We start from the raw sequence: 17,511 nt of genomic DNA, 5'->3' as shown, positions 1-17,511 counted from the left end.
CATTAAGAACAAATATTCTCTGCCTTTAATTAATTCTGCTTTTCCCCTCCTTCATGGTGCAACCATCTTTACCAAACTGGATCTACGAAATGCGTATCACCTGGTGCGCATTCGTAAAGGTGATGAATGGAAGACTGCCTTCAACACATCCTTGGGACATTTTGAGTACCTAGTTATGCCTTTTGGGTTGTCCAATGCCCCTGCTGTTTTTCAGGCACTAGTGAATGATGTCCTTCGGGACATGTTGAATCGGTTTGTTTTTGTCTATCTGGATGATATCCTGATTTTCTCAGAGTCCTCCCAGGAACATGAACTGCATGTGCGCCCGGCCAGGTGTTGCAAAGGTTGTTGGAGAACAAACTGTTTGTGAAGATGGAGAAATGTGAATTTCATGTGTCTGAGACCTCTTTTTTGGGTTACATAATAGCTCAAGGGGAGTTGCGGATGGACCCAGCTAAGATCTCTGCTGTCACGGACTGGCCAGCCCCCTCCACCCTCAAACAACTTCAACGATTCCTGGGGTTTGCGAACTTCTACAGGAGGTTCATCAAGGACTACAGCCGCATTGCGGCGCCACTCACCGCTCTCACCTCCATCTCACTACCGTTCGCTTGGAATGAAGGGGCCGAATCAGCGTTCGAAGAACTGAAACATCGCTTCGCCTCGGCTCCCATTCTGATGCAGCCGGACCCCGACCGCCAGTTTGTCGTGGAGGTGGATGCATCCGACACTGGGGTAGGTGCGGTGTTGTCACAACGTTCTCCTGAAGATAACAAACTGCATCCCTGTGCTTTTCTTTCACGGAAACTTTCTCAGGCAGAGAGGAATTATGATGTTGGCAATCGTGAACTGCTCGCCGTTAAGCTGGCTCTCGAGGAGTGGCGGCATTGGTTGGAGGGGGCGGAACAACCCTTCATCGTTTGGACGGATCATAAAAATCTGGCATACAGCCAGTCAGCGAAGCAGCTCAACCCCCGTCAAGCCAGGTGGGCACAATTTTTTTGGGAGATTAAATTTTTCTCTGTCTTACCGTCCTGGGTCACGCAACGTCAAGCCTGACACCCTGTCTCGTGTTCATTCGGCTGTTGATACTGGTAGTAACCCTGAACCCATCTTGCCTCCTACCTGCAGTATTGCGGCCATCACATGTGACATCAAAGGGATTGTTAGACAGGCTCAACATCATCAAGCTGACCCTGGGAGGGGTCCTCCTAACCGGTTGTTTGTCCCTGAGTCTGCTCGCTCCCAGGTACTTCAGTGGGCTCACTCGTCTCCCCTTACCTGTCACCCTGGAGTTACGCGGACCCTTGACTTTGTGCGACGGAAGTTCTGGTGGCCCAGGATGGAGGCGGACACTCGAGCCTTCATTGCTGCTTGTACGGTATGTGCACGAAGTAAGAACTCCACCCAGGCCAGCGCTGGTCATCTACGACCTCTGCCAATACCCAGCCGGCCCTGGTCGCACATTGCTATGGATTTTGTCACTGGACTTCCCCCCTCGTCTGGAAAGACTGTCATTCTTACTGTGATTGATCGTTTTTCTATGTTCGCTCATTTTTTGGCCCTACCTAAACTGCCCACTGCCAGAGAGACGGCTGATATTTTGGTTGAACATGTATTCCGCTCTCATGGTCTACCCACTGATATTGTCTCTGACAGGGGTCCCCAGTTTGTCTCCCAGGTATGGAAAGCTTTCTGTAAAGCTTTGGGCATCACATCCAGCCTGTCCTCTGGATATCACCCCCAGACCAACGGGCAAGCCGAGAGAGCGAACCAGGAGATGGAGACCGCTCTCCGCTGTGTAACAGGGTCTAACCCTGGGTCATGGAGCTCCATGCTCCCCTGGGTGGAATATGCTCATAACACCTTGACTAACGCTTCCTCTGGTTTGTCTCCCTTTCTGTGTGCTCAGGGTTATCAACCTCCCCTGTTCCCTTCTCAAGAGAGGGAACTGGCGGTACCCTCGGTGCAGTCCCACATGCGCCGCTGCTTCAAGGTCTGGAGGAAGGCCAGGGTAGCTCTGTCCCGAGCTTCGTCGTACATGCAGAGGCAAGCCAACCGTCACCGGTCCCAGGCTCCCGGTTACTCTCCTGGTCAAGAGGTATGGCTTAAGTCACGTGATCTTCCATTGAAAGTGGAGTCTAAGAAGATGGCGCCGCGTTTTATAGGACCGTTCAAGATACTGTCTATTGTTAACCCCTGCGCAGTTAAGCTACAGCTTCCTGCCTCCCTACGGGTTCATTCCACTTTTCATGTTTCCCAGATTAAGCCTGTGTCGGTTAGCCCTCTGTGCCCGCCCTCTCGTCCCCCTCCTCCGCCCAGGATCATGGGTGGGGGTCCTGTCTACACTGTCCGGCGACTTCTGGATGTTCGCCGTCATGGTTTCCAGTACCTGGTGGATTGGGAGGGTTATGGTCCTGAGGAACGTTCCTGGGTGCCCAGGAGCTTCATTGTGGATCCTGCTCTGGTCCGTGAATTTCATAGGTTACATCCCGATAAACCCTGTCGGCCGCCAGGTGGCGTCCGTAGAGGGGGGGGGGGGTACTGTTAGGCCTACTGCTGCTAGGTAGATTTCTCTCTGCTCTCCCCCTCCCCTCTGTCTGTCCTTGATTGCAGGAGTGAAGTCTGGTGTGCGGGAGTCAGGGTTCCAGCTGCAGCTCATTCACCATAATCACCTCCGCCTTTAAGACCCGGTCAAACTTGCCACTCATCGTCAGATCATAGTCAAGACGACCATGTTAGTTTCGCTGTTGACTCAACCTGCTTGTTTTCGCCCTTTGTGTTTTTGGCCTGTTCTAGTTACTTTTCTCCTGTGCCACAGATTATTGGAACCTGACTCCTGCCTCCGCTTCACTCCTGCCACCACCATCCTGCTTTCCACTACCGGACCTCCCTTTTGGACTCACCACGGACACTAGGACATTACGGTACCACACCTGCTCTGAACCTGGATCTGTTACCCTCCCTGTAAACCTGGACTTGCTCTTCCCCTATTATTGGAAACCTGGACAAATTGCACTTTGTAAATAAACCTGTTAAACCTTCTCTGGCTCGGTGTAGTTGTCTGCATTTGGGTTCAAATCCAGTTAAATCATGACAGTAGGCATATGAAGGGGGAAACATGACTTTACATATGAAAGAAATCTACACACATGACTGTCATGGAGGGCTCGCCAAACTGTTGTGATTAATGAAAAAATGGGTAACACTTTTCTGTAGGCAAACACACATACGGATGTTTTAACTACTTATGAGTATATACTGTAGCAAGTGATAATAAATTATAATGCATTATAAGAGTTTATGAAAGCATTATGTATGTGCACCTACATTGAAGAGTTTACCTGAAAATGCTACTCCATCTTCTGCTATTGTGTGTATTGTTCGATTATGATGCCCTAAGTTTGTGCTGTGAGAAAATATGATTATACCTTATTGTACATTTAATTATAAGTCATTGATCCAGGTTTAGGCTTGAAGAAATCTTTATGTTTTCAAAGCTGTCAGACCGCATTGGAATTTATAGCCACATGACTGAGGCAGGATATTGAACGCTAAGCCCACTATGAGGATTACTGGTGATTTTCTCTCATCTGTCTCTAACTGTCATTCATCTAAACCAATCCAGGGGGATCATTTGTGGAGATCAAATTCTTCTTCCCACAATTAGCCAATCACTTGACTTAAACTCCCCCGCCCTCACCCCCCTCGGACAGTTGGAGTGAGATCACATAAAGCTCTGTCACTGACTAAATTAAACTTCTAATATGCTGTGGCCCTAAACTATTCCAAATGGAATTTAACAGGAAATAACAGTAAGTATCCACAAGCCTTCATTTTTTATGTTGAATAAAGCATCTTTCCGGTTTTGGGTTAAAAGCCAACACAACTGTATTTTTGGTGGAGTAATTATTTTAAACAGTCCAGTCTCTTTCTGCACAGTTTTATCAACTATATAGCACTGTCATCATGAAACTTAGTTTAAACTATGCAAGGGCTGAATTCTGGCTGGAGTAAAAAATCATTTCTGGTGCTTTGCTGCAGCCGAAGCATCACCCAGGTGGGTGCTACACAGTAGCAATGAAGGAACAAGTACCTACAGAGGAGAGGCTACTATGGAGGAATGGGAATGTCGGACAAAGCGATGGGCACTGATGAGCTCCTTGCTTGTCTGACAGACTGATGTTCTCTCAGGCTGTACTGTACCATTGACAAATATTTTTTATAACTAACCCAAGATTGTCACGATCGTTTACAGACGGGACGGACCAAAGCGCAGCGTGATATGCGTACATGTTTATTAAATATTAAACACCATGACAAAACAATAAATGAAACGAAACGTGAAGTCCAAGGCAGCACAACACAACATACCTTACACGTAACAAGATCCCACAACCCACTAGTGCCAATAGGCTGCCTAAGTATGGTCCCCAATCAGAGACAACGAGCGACAGCTGCCTCTGATTGGGAACCACACCGGCCAACAGAAATAGACATACTAGATACTAAACCATAGAACCAACACAACACGGAATATACACACCCTGACTCAACAAATAAACGTCCCCTGAGTCAGGGCGTGACAGTAACCCCCCCCCCCCCCCAAAGGTGCGGACTCCGACCGCGCCACATAAACATAACAGGGTAGGGGCCGGGTGGGCATTCTGCCTCGGTGGCGGATCCGGCTCCGGGCGTGACCACCTCTTACTCTCCACCTCCCTGTTGCGCCCCTGGTCTGGTATGGACCTCGGTGCGCTGCTTCCCCTCTCCTTTCTCCCAAGAAGTACCAAGCCCTGTCTGTACCCTGGTGTGGGAGACCCCGAACCTGGAGAGGGGCTGACGTCTGGGTCTGGACTGGAACCGCTGACTGGAGCTGGACCCGACGACGGTGGATCGAACTGCTCTGGCTCCGGAGTGGAGCCGCTGACCGGAGCTGGATCAGGCACCGGTGGAGCGGACTGCTCTGGCTCCGGAGTGGAGCCGCTGACCGGAGCTGGACTGGACCCCGGTGGAGCGGATTGCTCTGGCTCCGGAGTGATGCAGCTAACCGGAGCTGGATCAGGCACCGGTGGAGCGTTACTGCTCTGGCTCCGGAGTGGAGCAGCTGACCGGTGCCGGACCAGGCACCGGTGGAACAGGCACGGGCCTTGCCGGACTGGACACACGCATCACTGGCTTGGTGCAAGGGGCAGGAACAGGCCGGACCGGGCTGGCGACGCGCACCACTGGCTTGGTGCGAGGGGCAGGAACAGGCCGGGCCGGGCTGGCGACGCGCACCACTGGCTTGGTGCGAGGGTTAGGAACAGGCCGGGCCGGGCTGGCGACGCACACCACTGGCTTGGTGCGAGGGGCAGGAACATGCCGGGCCGGGCTGGCGATGCGCACCACTGGCTTGGTGAGAGGGGCAGGAACGGGTCGGGCCGTACTGGGAACACGCACCACTGGCTTAGTGCGGGAAGCAGGAACGGGCCGGACCGGACTGGCGACACGCACCACTTGCTTTGTGCGAGGAGCGGGACTGGGTTCCTTTATTAACCCCCGCTCCTCCTGCTGCCTAACCAACTCCTCTCACCGTGCCTCTACACTTTCCTTCTCCCTTATAGCCTCCTGTAGTGCCTCCCTCTGACCAACTAACTCCTGCTCCCTCTGAGCCAATAGCCCCCGTAACATGGTGGCCTCCTCTCCTAACCTGCAGATCCGCCCTGTCGTGGCCTCCTGCTGCCTCGTCGTCCACACCGTTTGCCCCCCCAAAAAATGTTATTGGGGTTGCCTCTCAGGTCTCCGTCGACGGCACTCCTCTTCCCGTGAGGACTCCTCCGGGAGCCCCCAAGAGTTAGGGAACAGAAACTCGTCGTCGTCGTCATCCTCCGACTCCTCAGTATAATACTGTTCTCACTCCTCTTCCCAAGGTCGTAGGGACCCAATCCGAAACCCAACCGGGTGCAGTGGTCGGGACTCTTCTCTATTGCTCCCCAACCACCCCTTTAGCCCCCCCCCAAAAAATTATTGGGGCTGCTTCTCGGGCCTTCTCCTCGGCCGGCTTCCGTGTTGCCGTCGTTCCTCTCCTGCCTGGAAATTTACCTTCGCCCATGGCCCTTTCCCCGCAAATATCTCCTCCAATGACCACAATTTGCCCACCTGTGACATCGCTATTCGCTCTTCCTGGGCACGCTGCTTGGTCCTCGTTTAGTGGGATCTTCTGTCACGATCGTTTACAGACGGGACGGACCAAGGCGCAGCGTGATATGCGTACATGTTTATTAAATATTAAACACCACGACAAAACAATAAATGAAACGAAACGTGAATTCCAAGGCAGCACAACACAACATACCTTACACGGAACAAGATCCCACAACCCACTAGTGCCAATAGGCTGCCTAAGTATGGTCCCCAATCAGAGACAACGAGCGACAGCTGCCTCTGATTGGGAACCACACCGGCCAACATAGAAATAGATATACTAGATACTAAACCATAGAACCAACACAACACGGAATATACACACCCTGACTCAACAAATAAACGTCCCCTGAGTCAGGGCGTGACAAAGATAGACCCAGCATGTCGTTTCCAATGGGAACAAATGAGTCATAGTGGGTAGAACAAGCAAGGAGGTGGGCAGAGCCAAGCACAAGGTAGAGAGATCCTATCTAGCAAATATTTGCATGTTTCGGTTAGGGAACGCCTACTCTATGAAGTGCACGTGAGCAATACCTAAATTTGCCTTTGCACTCTTTCTAAACAACGCAATTTTTTAAAACTTTGGCAAAGGGTAAAGTCTACAAAACGTAGTCTGCTCTGTTCATAACATATTATAGTTTTAAGAACAGAAAACTGTATTGAGATCTAATGTTTCATCGATGAGAAAATGTGCAGGATGTCTGCCAAAATCCATCTCCTCCCACTGCCGGCCACTGGGCTCTAGCGACCCTTTGTGGCGGGCCGGGCGCCTGCAAAGACGCATCTGCTCCAGCTCCTTCAAGTTGGATGGGTTCCGCTGGTTTACAGCAATCTTTAAGTCATACCACAGATTCTCAATTGGATTGTGGTCTGGGCTTTGACTAGGCCATTCCAAGACATTTAAATGTTTCCCCTTAAACCACTCAAGTGTTGCTTTAGCAGTATGCTTAGGGTCATTGTCCTGCTGGAAGGTGAACCTACGTCCCAGTCTCAAATCTCTGTAAGACTGAAACTGGTTTCCCTCAATAATTTCCCTGTATTTAGCACCATTCATCATTCCTTCAATTCTGACCAGTTTCCCAGTCTCTGCCGATGGAAAAACATCCCCACAGCATGATGCTGCCACCACCATGCTTCACTGTGGGGATGGTGTTCTCGGGGTGATGAGAGGTGTTGGCTTTGCGCCAGACATTTTCCTTGATGGCCAAAATGCTCAATTTTAGTCTCATCTGACCAGACTACCTTCTTCCATATGTTTGGGGAGTCCCCCACATGCCTTTTGGCAAACACCAAACGTGTTTGCTTATTTTTTTCTTTAAGCAATGGTTTTTTTCTGGCCACTCTTCCGTAAAGCCCAGCTCTGTGGAGTGTATGGCTTAAAGTGGTCCTATGGACAGATACTCCAATCTCCGCTGTGGAGCTTTGCAGCTCCTTCAGGGTTATCTTTGGTCTCTTTGTTGCCTCTCTGATTAATGCCCTCCTTGCCTGGTCCGTGAGTTTTGGTGGGCGGCCCTCTCTTGGCAGGTTTGTTGTGGTGCCACATTCTTTGCATTTTTTAATAATGGATTTAATGATGCTCCGTGGGATGTTCAAAGTTTCTGATATTTTTTTGTAGCCCAACCCTGATCTGTACTTCTCCACAACTTTGTCCCTAACCTGTTTGGAGAGTTCCTTGGTCGTCATGGTGCTGCTTGTTTGGTGGTGCCCCTTGCTTAGTGGTGTTGCAGACTCTGAGGCCTTTCAGAACAGGTGTATATATACTGAGATCATGTGACAGATCATGTGACACTTAGATTGCACACAGGTGGACTTTATTTAACTAATTATGTGACTTCTGAAGGTAATTGGTTGCACCAGATCTTATTTAGGGGCTTCATAGCAAAGGGGGTGAATACATATGCACGCACCACATTTCCGTTATTTATTTTTTAGAACTTTTTGTGTACGTCCATTACATGAAATCCAAATAAAAAAAACATTTAAATTACAGGTTGTAATGCAACAAAATAGGAAAAACGCCAAGGAGGATGAAAACTTTTGCTTGGCACTGTAAACGTCTAGCTACATTTTTGTAAATACAAATATTTTTTGGGGGGTGACTAACTTTTTATTTTATTTTTTTATTTTTTTGAGGGGTTCAGATCACAGACAGGCAAAAAGTACATATATAAAGAAATGAAAACAGTAGAATAAATCAATACATTTTTTAAATAAAACAAATTACGCATTATTTGTCCTGTCTGTCCCATCTTCCCTCTCCCTACCCCCTTCTCAGTAGGTGTGACCTATTTCTAAAAAAACTGAATGATTCTGAACACTCTCCCAAGTCTTCACTTAAGGCAGACAAGTTTCAAATTCTTGATGAAGTTTCTAGCCACAAGCATAAACTGTAGCTAGCTGGAAAGGGCTCATCATGATGAATCCGTTCGTCTACACTCGACTCTCGCTATTCGATATACATCATCAACTGGGGAACCAGGCATGTCCGTATAGCCTCTCCCATTTCAAATGCATTCTGTCATTAATAAATGTGTAATGTGATAGTTATTTTGACATTACTCTTTCTTAACATACAAAAAACATTTAATTAATAAAGTACTTAATCAGTCAACTTCCTATGACGCAATCTTTGCGAGAGGGAGGGAATCTGATTTCATTGGTCCTCAACTCGCGGCTGAAAATAATAATCATAATAATAAAGATATAATAATAAAGAAATAAAAAAACAATAATAATAATAAATGGAGTTCGCCCTGATTTAGCCAGCTCGGGAGCAGGTTAGTTCTGAAGGATTCGTTGCCATAGAAATGTACCTGGCTAAAAGGTGAGCCATTTTCGTGGTAGTGAAACTGAGTTGATCTCAGTTGACCAAAGCTACCTTGATAACTCTTCAAACCAAATACGTAGTTTAGGGCTCAGCTACAGGGTGCTGAAATGTTCGAGCCCAGTAGAGACTGGCCACCACTTGAGGACAGCGGCATGGTGCTGAAATGTTCAAGCCCTGTGAAGACTGGCCACCACTTGAGGACAGCGGCATGGTGCTGAAATGTTTTGAGCCCCATAGAAACTGGACAGCACTTGAGGACAGAGGCATGGTGCGGAACTGGTACAGAGCACTAGCCCTCATAGGGATATCTGTGTGGGCAGACAAGACATACAACAACAGTGAGTGGAGATATGTTGTCCCTCAAGTCATAAATTGATGCCCAGCTCAAGTTGGAACACATGAATCTCAAATCAGAAGTCACCCAATGTCAGAGCTTGGCGTTTGGTGGTGGGCAGTGTAGTTTGTTCTGAATTGGAGCCACCATGGATATACTGTGTACTGAAACAAAATATAAACGCAATATGCAACAATTTCTGAGATTTTACTGAGTTACAGTGACTAATTTCAGGAAACTAGGCGTATGTCGCAGGTCACTACTTCACAGGAGAGCCATTTGACCGTAAACTTATTATTTTTATCAAAATGTGTTTTTTGGCAGAAATGCCTTAATAACAAACTTGTATGCCATTTGTAAGCACAAATAAAATTGTTAAATCACGAGCCTAGTTGGTTTAGCCACAGAAAAAGAGAGAGGAATTCGGATTGGTCTTCTGTCTATTGGAGCTTGTCAGTATGTGTAGGTAATCCTGTCTAACGCTGCTTTTTTATTATGTATCGTGTAGTAGAGCTGCATAAGTGTTGCTCTCCACTTTCTGGAGGACCACATTTTGAAATCAGTGGAATTAGAGTATGAAAGCTAAAGAGATGGAGGAAACACCTGTCACCGGATTACATCTTCAAACTAAGGGCAACCATGGCATCTGTGACAGGGAGACGCGTCCATCCATGCATGATGTATACGGGTAAGATAGTCTAGCTAGCTACATTTTCAGACATTACAAGTTTTGACAGAAAGGTTTCATTTCAAGTTAAAGCTGGCTCACTAGCTAACGTTACGTGTATGATCTTATTATTCGTATCGCAGAGCCATTTGCTTGGCTAGTTATAGCCTAATGTTAACTAGCTAACATTGAACGTGGTTGGTTAGCTACCTGCAGATTCATGCAGGGTAGTAATGTCATGAGTTGGGATTATGGTTCATTGTTTACCTAGCTAGCTAACTACATGTCTTAACAACAGACTCCACTATGCAAGTAACCATTTCGGGTGCGTGCGTAAATTCAGTCTGAGTATACCATAGCGCAGAATAACTGATTAATTTATGAACGCTCAACACCCACTGAATATGGCCGGTGTCAGTACATGTCGGCAAAAAAGCGTAATTAAATTGTTGCCAGCCGCACAGTTACAGTCCCCAACGCTCTGGATAACATGAAAACAGCCTAACCAGCTCTGCTAGGGCGAGTAAAATGGTCAGTGAGGTGTTCTCTCATTTGTGTCTGGAAGTAGCTAGCAAGCTAGCCAATGTTAGCCAGTTAGTTTGGGTGCTTGACTGCCGTTATTTTACATTTTAGTAATTTAGCAGACGCTCTTATCCAGAGCGACTTACAGTTAGTGAGTGCATACATTTTCATACTGGCCCCCCATGGAAAACGAACCCACAACCCTGGCGTTGCAAGCGCCATGCTCTACCAACTGAGCTACAGGGGAGGTCAGAATGCTCGGATCAACCCTTCTCATCGGCCAGAGTATCCAGTGTGCGCTCTGAACGCTCCGAGATCGAAACGAGATGGGTGGGGTTAAAGCTTAAGAGGGTGTGAACGATGCTGAATGGGTGTAGACAAAGAAGAGCTCTCCAGTAGGTACCAAAACATTCAAAGGCCATTTTCTCAAAAGTGAGATTACAAGTTAATCAACATTCAAAGCAGAATTACTTTCCCATTGCTCCTCAAAGGCAGTGTATGATATACCATTTTATAGCTCTTTGTCTCTGTTTTTATCCAATGTAAAAAATACAATTTCAAATTTTGCTACATAAGACTGAATCAAGGCGGTCGGTCACATATAAGGAAATCAGTCAATTGAAATACATTCATTAGGCCCTAATCTATTGATTTCACATGACTGGGAATACAGATATGCATCTGTTGGTCACAGATACCTTAAAAAAAAGGTAGGGGTGTGGATCAGAAAAACAATTAGTATCTGGTGTGACCACCACTTGCTTCATGCAGTGCGACACTTCTCCTTCGCATAGAGTTGATCAGGCTGTTGATTGTGGACTGTGGAATGTCATTATCATGCTGAAACATAAGGGGATGGCCGTTGATGAATGGCACGACAATGGGCCTCAGGATCTCTTCATGATATCTCTGTGCATTCAAATTGCTATTGATAACATGGTGTTCGTTGTTCGTAGCTTATGCCTGCCCATACCATAACCCCACTGCCACCATTGGGCACTCTGTTCACAACATTGACGTCAGCATACCGCTCGACCATACGACGCCATACACGTGGTCTGCAGTTGTAGCCGGTTGGACGTACTGCCAAATTCTCTAAAACAACGTTAGAGGCGGGTTATGGTTGAGAAATGAACATTAAATTATCTGGCAACAGCTCTGGTGGACATTCCTGCAGTCAGCCTACCAATTGCATGCTCCCTCAAAACTTGAGACATCTGTGGCATCGTGTTGTGTGACAAAACTGCATATTTTAGAGTGGCCTTTTATTGTCCCCGGCACAAGGTGAACCTGTGTAATGATCATGCTGTTTAATCAGCTTCTTGATTTGCCACAGCTGCAAATATGATAACATCTGCATGAAGAAAATATGCCAATTTTCCCACCAGTGGTGTTTCCACTAAACTGACTTTTAATCTCTGGCTGAGTCTGTTTTAGAGCTAGCCCTGCCAGTGAAACATTATTCCTTGTAACCATCAAGACCCTTCACTCTTAGAAAATATGTGTTGTTGAACAAAACAATTTATGTGTAACGATTGCTCTGACACATTTTATGTCAATTCCTGCAATAAATGTGTTAAAAGCTGAAAATCATACAATACACCTCAAATGTGTTCAATTATTGACCAATCACATTGTGTATCCAACGTCATCGGGCATCTATGACAGGCGCCCTCACGTGACACTTGTTCTTTTTGACAAGTGACACCCTGAAGTGAGCCAGCCAGCAGGAGGATACAAATCAACACCCAAGGTAAATGTACACTTTATCACAATGAGGTGACCATTACTTTAGGCTAAAGTGGCAACATTTTAGCCCTGATGTATAAAAATATTAGGTGTCTCAGACAAGTTTTCAAGTTCACACACTGGCAGCTAGCTAGTTAGCTAGCAGGTTAGCCAAGTTAACATTAGCTAGCTAGCGTGGTCAGAATGAAGTTTCGGCGAGCACTGATGTCCAACGTGACTAATGTTATGTGAGGCCACCACACAGCTTTGTTATTTTATATTAATTTTTTTAGGGGGTAGATCAGCTTTAAAATTGCAAATAGATTGTAACTTCCATCAATGTAATTGTCTGCACCATTTCCAATCCCCCATATACTTATTTGTAAATATATATACAGTGCCTTTGGAAAGTATTCAGACCCCTTGACCCTACATTTACATTTACATTTACGTCATTTAGCAGACGCTCTTATCCAGAGCGACTTACAAGTTGGTGCATTCACCTTATAGCCAGTGGAATAACCGCTTTACAATATATATATTTTTTCTTTCTTTGGGGTGGGGTAAGGGGGGGTAGGAGGATTACTTTATCCTATCCCAGGTATTCCTTAAAGAGGTGGGGTTTCAAGTTTCTCCGGAAGGTGGTGAGTGAATGCGCTGTCCTGGCGTCGTGAGGGAGCTTGTTCCACCATTGGGGTGCCAGAGCAGCGAACAGTTTTGACTGGGCTGAGCGGGAACTGTGCTTCCGCAGAGGTAGGGGGGCCAGCAGGCCAGAGGTGGATGAACGCAATGACCTTGTTTGGGTGTAGGGACTGATCAGAGCCTGAAGGTACGGAGGTGCCGTTCCACTCACAGCTCCGTAGGCAAGCACCATGGTCTTGTAGCAGATGCGAGCTTCAACTGGAAGCCAGTGGAGTGTGCGGAGAAGCGGGGTGACGTGAGAGAACTTGGGAAGGTTGAACACAAGACGGGCTGCGGCATTCTGGATGAGTTGTAGGGGTTTAATGGCACAGGCAGGGAGCCCAGCCAACAGCGAGTTGCAGTAATCCAGACGGGAGATGACAAGTGCCTGGATTAGGACCTGTGCCGCTTCCTGTGTAAGGCAGGGTCGTACTCTCCGAATGTTGTAGAGCATGAACCTACAGGATCGGGTCACCGCCTTGATGTTAGCGGAGAACGACAGGGTGTTGTCCAGGGTCACGCCAAGGCTCTTCGCACTCTGGGAGGAGGACACAACGGAGTTGTCAACCGTGATGGCGAGATCATGGAACGGGCAGTGCTTCCCCGGGAGGAAGAGCAGCTCCGTCTTGCCGAGGTTCAGCTTGAGGTGGTGATCCGTCATCCACACTGATATGTCTGCCAGACATGCAGAGATGCGATTTGCCACCTGGTTATCAGAAGGGGGAAAGGAGAAGATTAGTTGTGTGTCGTCTGCGTAGCAATGATAGGAGAGGCCATGTGAGGATATGAAAGAGCCAAGTGACTTGGTGTATAGCGAGAATAGGAGAGGGCCTAGAACTGAGCCCTGGGGGACACCAGTGGTGTGAGCACATGGTGCGGAGACAGATTCTCGCCACGCCACTTGGTAGGAGCGACCGGTCAGGTAGGACGCAATCCAAGAGTGAGCCGCGCCGGAGATGCCCAACTTGGAGAGGGTGGAGAGGAGGATCTGATGGTTCACAGTTTCAAAGGCAGCAGACAGGTCTAGAAGGACAAAAGCGGAGGAGAGAGAGTTAGCTTTAGCAGTGCAGAGAGCCTCCGTGACACAGAGAAGAGCAGTCTCAGTTGAATGACCAGTCTTGAAACCTGACTGGTTTGGATCAAGAAGGTCATTCTGAGAGAGATAGCAAGAGAGTTGGTTAAAGACGGCACGCTCAAGAGTTTTGGAGAGAAAAGAAAGAAGGGATACTGGTCTGTAGTTGTTGACGTCAGAGGGATCGAATGTTGGTTTTTTGAGAAGGGGTGCAACTCTCGCTCTCTTGAAGACGGAAGGGACATAGCCAGCGGTCAAGGATGAGTTGATGAGCGAGGTGAGGTAAGGGAGAAGGTCACCGGAGAGGGTCTGGAAAAGTCGCAAGATTTCATCTGGAGAGAGAGGGGAGAAAGAAGTCAAAGCATAAGGTAGGGCAGTGTGAGCAGGATCAGCAGTGTCATTTGACTTAACAAACGAGGATCAGATGTCGTCAACCTTCTTTTCAAAATGGTTGACAAAGTCATCCACAGAGAGGGAGGGGGGGGGGGGATTCAGCAGGGAGGAGAAGGTGGCAAAGAGCTTCCTAGGGTTAGAGGCAGAGGCTTGAAATTTAGAGTGGTAGAAAGTGGCTTTAGCAGCGGAAACAGAGGAAGAGAATGTAGAGAGGAGGGAGTGAAAAGATGACAGGTCCGCAGGGAGTCTAGTTTTCCTCCATTTCCGCTCGACTGCCCGGAGCCCTCTTCTGTGAGCTCGCAATGAGTCGTCAAGCCACGGAGCAGGAGGGGAGGACCGAGCCGGCCGGGAGGATAGGGGACATAGAGAGTCAAAAGATGCAGAAAGGGAGGAGAGGAGGGTTGAGGAGGCAGAATCAGGAGATTGGAGGGAGAAGGATTGAGCAGAGGGAAGAGATGATAGGATCGAAGAGGAGAGAGTAGCGGGAGAGAGAGAGCGAAGGTTGCGAAGGCGCATTACCATCTGAGTAGGGGCAGAGTGAGTAGTGTTGGAAGAGAGCGAGAGAGAAAAGGATACAAAGTAGTGGTCGGAGAATTGGAGGGAAGTTGCAGTGAGATTAGTAGAAGAACAGCATCTAGTAAAGGTGAGGTCAAGCGTATGGCCTGCCTTGTGAGTAGGGGGGGACAGTGAGAGGGTGAGGTCAAAAGAGGAGAGGAATGGAAAGAAGGAGGCAGAGAGAAATGAGTCAAAGGTAGACGTAGGGAGGTTGAAGTCACCCAGAACTGTGAGGGGTGAGCCATCCTCAGGAATGGAACTTATCAAGGCGTCAAGGTCATTGATGAACTCTCCAAGGGAACCTGGAGGGTGATAAATGACAAGGATGTTAAGCTTGAATGGGCTAGTGACTGTGACAGCATGGAATTCAAATGAGGAGATAGACAGATGGGTCAGGGGAAAAAGAGAGAATGTCCACTTGGGAGAGATGAGGATTCCTGTACCACCACCCTGCTGACCAGGTGCTCTCGGGGTATGCGAGAACACATGTTCAGACGAGGAGAGAGCAGTAGGAGTAGCAGTGTTTTCAGTGGTAATCCATGTTTCCGTCAGCGCCAAGAAGTCGTGGGACTGGAGGGTTGCATAGGCTGAGATTAACTCTGCCTTGTTGGCCGCAGAACGGCAGTTCCAGAGGCTGCCGGAGACCTGGAACTCCACGTGGGTCGTGCGTGCAGGGACCGCCAGGTTAGAGAGGCAGCAGCCACGCGGTGTGAGGCATTTGTATAGCCTGTGCAGAGAGGAGAGAACAGGGTTAGACAGAGGCATAGTTGACAGGCTACAGAAAATGGCTACAATAATGCAAAGGAGATCGGAATGAAATGAACTAAACATCTGGGAAAGCGAGAGAGCGGGGCCTCCCTCACTTACATTTCACTGAAACACCGAAATATAACTATCCCAACTTCCACCTCAGAAACTATAATTGTTGTAAACTACAGCGGTTCAATGTTTTCTAGGAATAGACTAACTTAGTTTATTCAGCTAGCTACCTTGGTACAGTATTCTTCCGTGAAAACCGTCCAGGGCACCTAGTCATATGACGCCACAGCCAGCTAGCATGCCGGCCTCCAACAACATGGTTTAGCACCAATACTCAGCAACAACAAACCACCAGTGTGTCAACACGCCAAGCAGATCATTCGTGTCCGTGTTTAACGTTGTGGGTTAGTCCCGACAGCTTGAGTGAGTCCGTCGTCAACTTATTCAGCCAGTTAGTTAGCTAGAATAGTTAGCATACTAGCTAGCCATTGCTTTCTGCCAACGAAGAAACCCGTCCTCCCACGGCACGAACACACAGAGAGAGCCAAGCTAACGTTAACTAGTCACCCATGTCCCGAATTCCCTTGAACGACTCTGGCTACCAGTATGTAAAAATAAAACACAAATGTAGGTTATAACTTACCCCTAGCAGCTACTGTAAGCTAGCCAAGTACAAAGCTAGCCACTGAATCGATTCGGCTAGTTCGCATCTGTTTGCTAGGTCGTTCTAGCTATTGTTTAGTAGCTATCCAGGTAACAACAAGCTAGCTACATTTCGAGCACAGTAGCTACTTACTACCTAACGTTAACGCTTCAGACAATGAGGTTAGAAAAACAGCTGAATGGTAGGCATTATTGTATGTAATTTATCAAAATGTTCTTACGTTACAGCCTTATTTAAAAATGTATTAAATGAAAATAATCCTCAGCAATCTACACACATTACCCCATGATGACAAAGCAAAAACTGATTTTTAGAAATGTTTGCACATTTATAAAAATAAATAAACAGAAATACCTTATTTACATAAGTGTCACGGTTCAGACAGACGACCAGAGGACCACAATTGCGTCACACCAGAAAGTTTATTAAACTTAAGGGAAGAGGGAAGTAGGGAGTGAATGAAGGCTCCAGGGGTAACAGGGATCCCGTCCAATGCGCTGGGTCTGTGCCCCCCCCAGTGGCAGCGATGCGTCCTATGAAGCCGGTGGTGGGTGGTCCAGAAGTCCTGGGGGGGGGAGACACAGACACAACAGGGCGGAATGAAACCAGGCAGCAGTACAGTTCAAGGGAAATCCAAAATACGTAGTAGCAAGGCAGAAGGCTGGTCAGAGTTACCGGGATTGAAGAGTAGTCAGGAGTCGTAATGGCAGAAGCAGGTCTGGATCTCCTGAGGCAGAAGAGTATCCAAAAAACAGGCAGGTCCGGGGTCACAAAACCAGGGTGAGCCAGAAGCGCGAGCAAACAGGTTCCGGGTGTGAGCTTTGCAGACGATCTGACACCGGAGAGCTGAAAGACAGGGCCTTAAATACTGGGAGAGGTAGTGGGTAATGCAGCGCAGCTGGCAGAGTAATTAGAGCAGAGCAGAGCAGGGACAGGTGGAGCTAGTTAGGCTGAGTAGAGAGAGTGGTGAGCAGAGTGGAAGAAAATTAAGGTGGTAACCCGGTGGAGTGAGAGGCCCATGACAGAACCCCCCCCCCAAGGGACGGCCCCAGAAGTCCCAAGAGCAACACCACGCCGGGCGGGAGGAGGGGAGCCGGAGGAGGGCTAGAACTCCTCCGAACGG

This window comes from Coregonus lavaretus (genome assembly GCF_964263955.1).
Source record: "Coregonus lavaretus genome assembly, chromosome: 5".
In the NCBI taxonomy this organism is placed as follows: Eukaryota; Metazoa; Chordata; class Actinopteri; order Salmoniformes; family Salmonidae; genus Coregonus; species Coregonus lavaretus.
The sequence above is the reverse complement of the archived record's forward strand: the minus strand, read 5'-3'. Positions refer to the sequence as shown.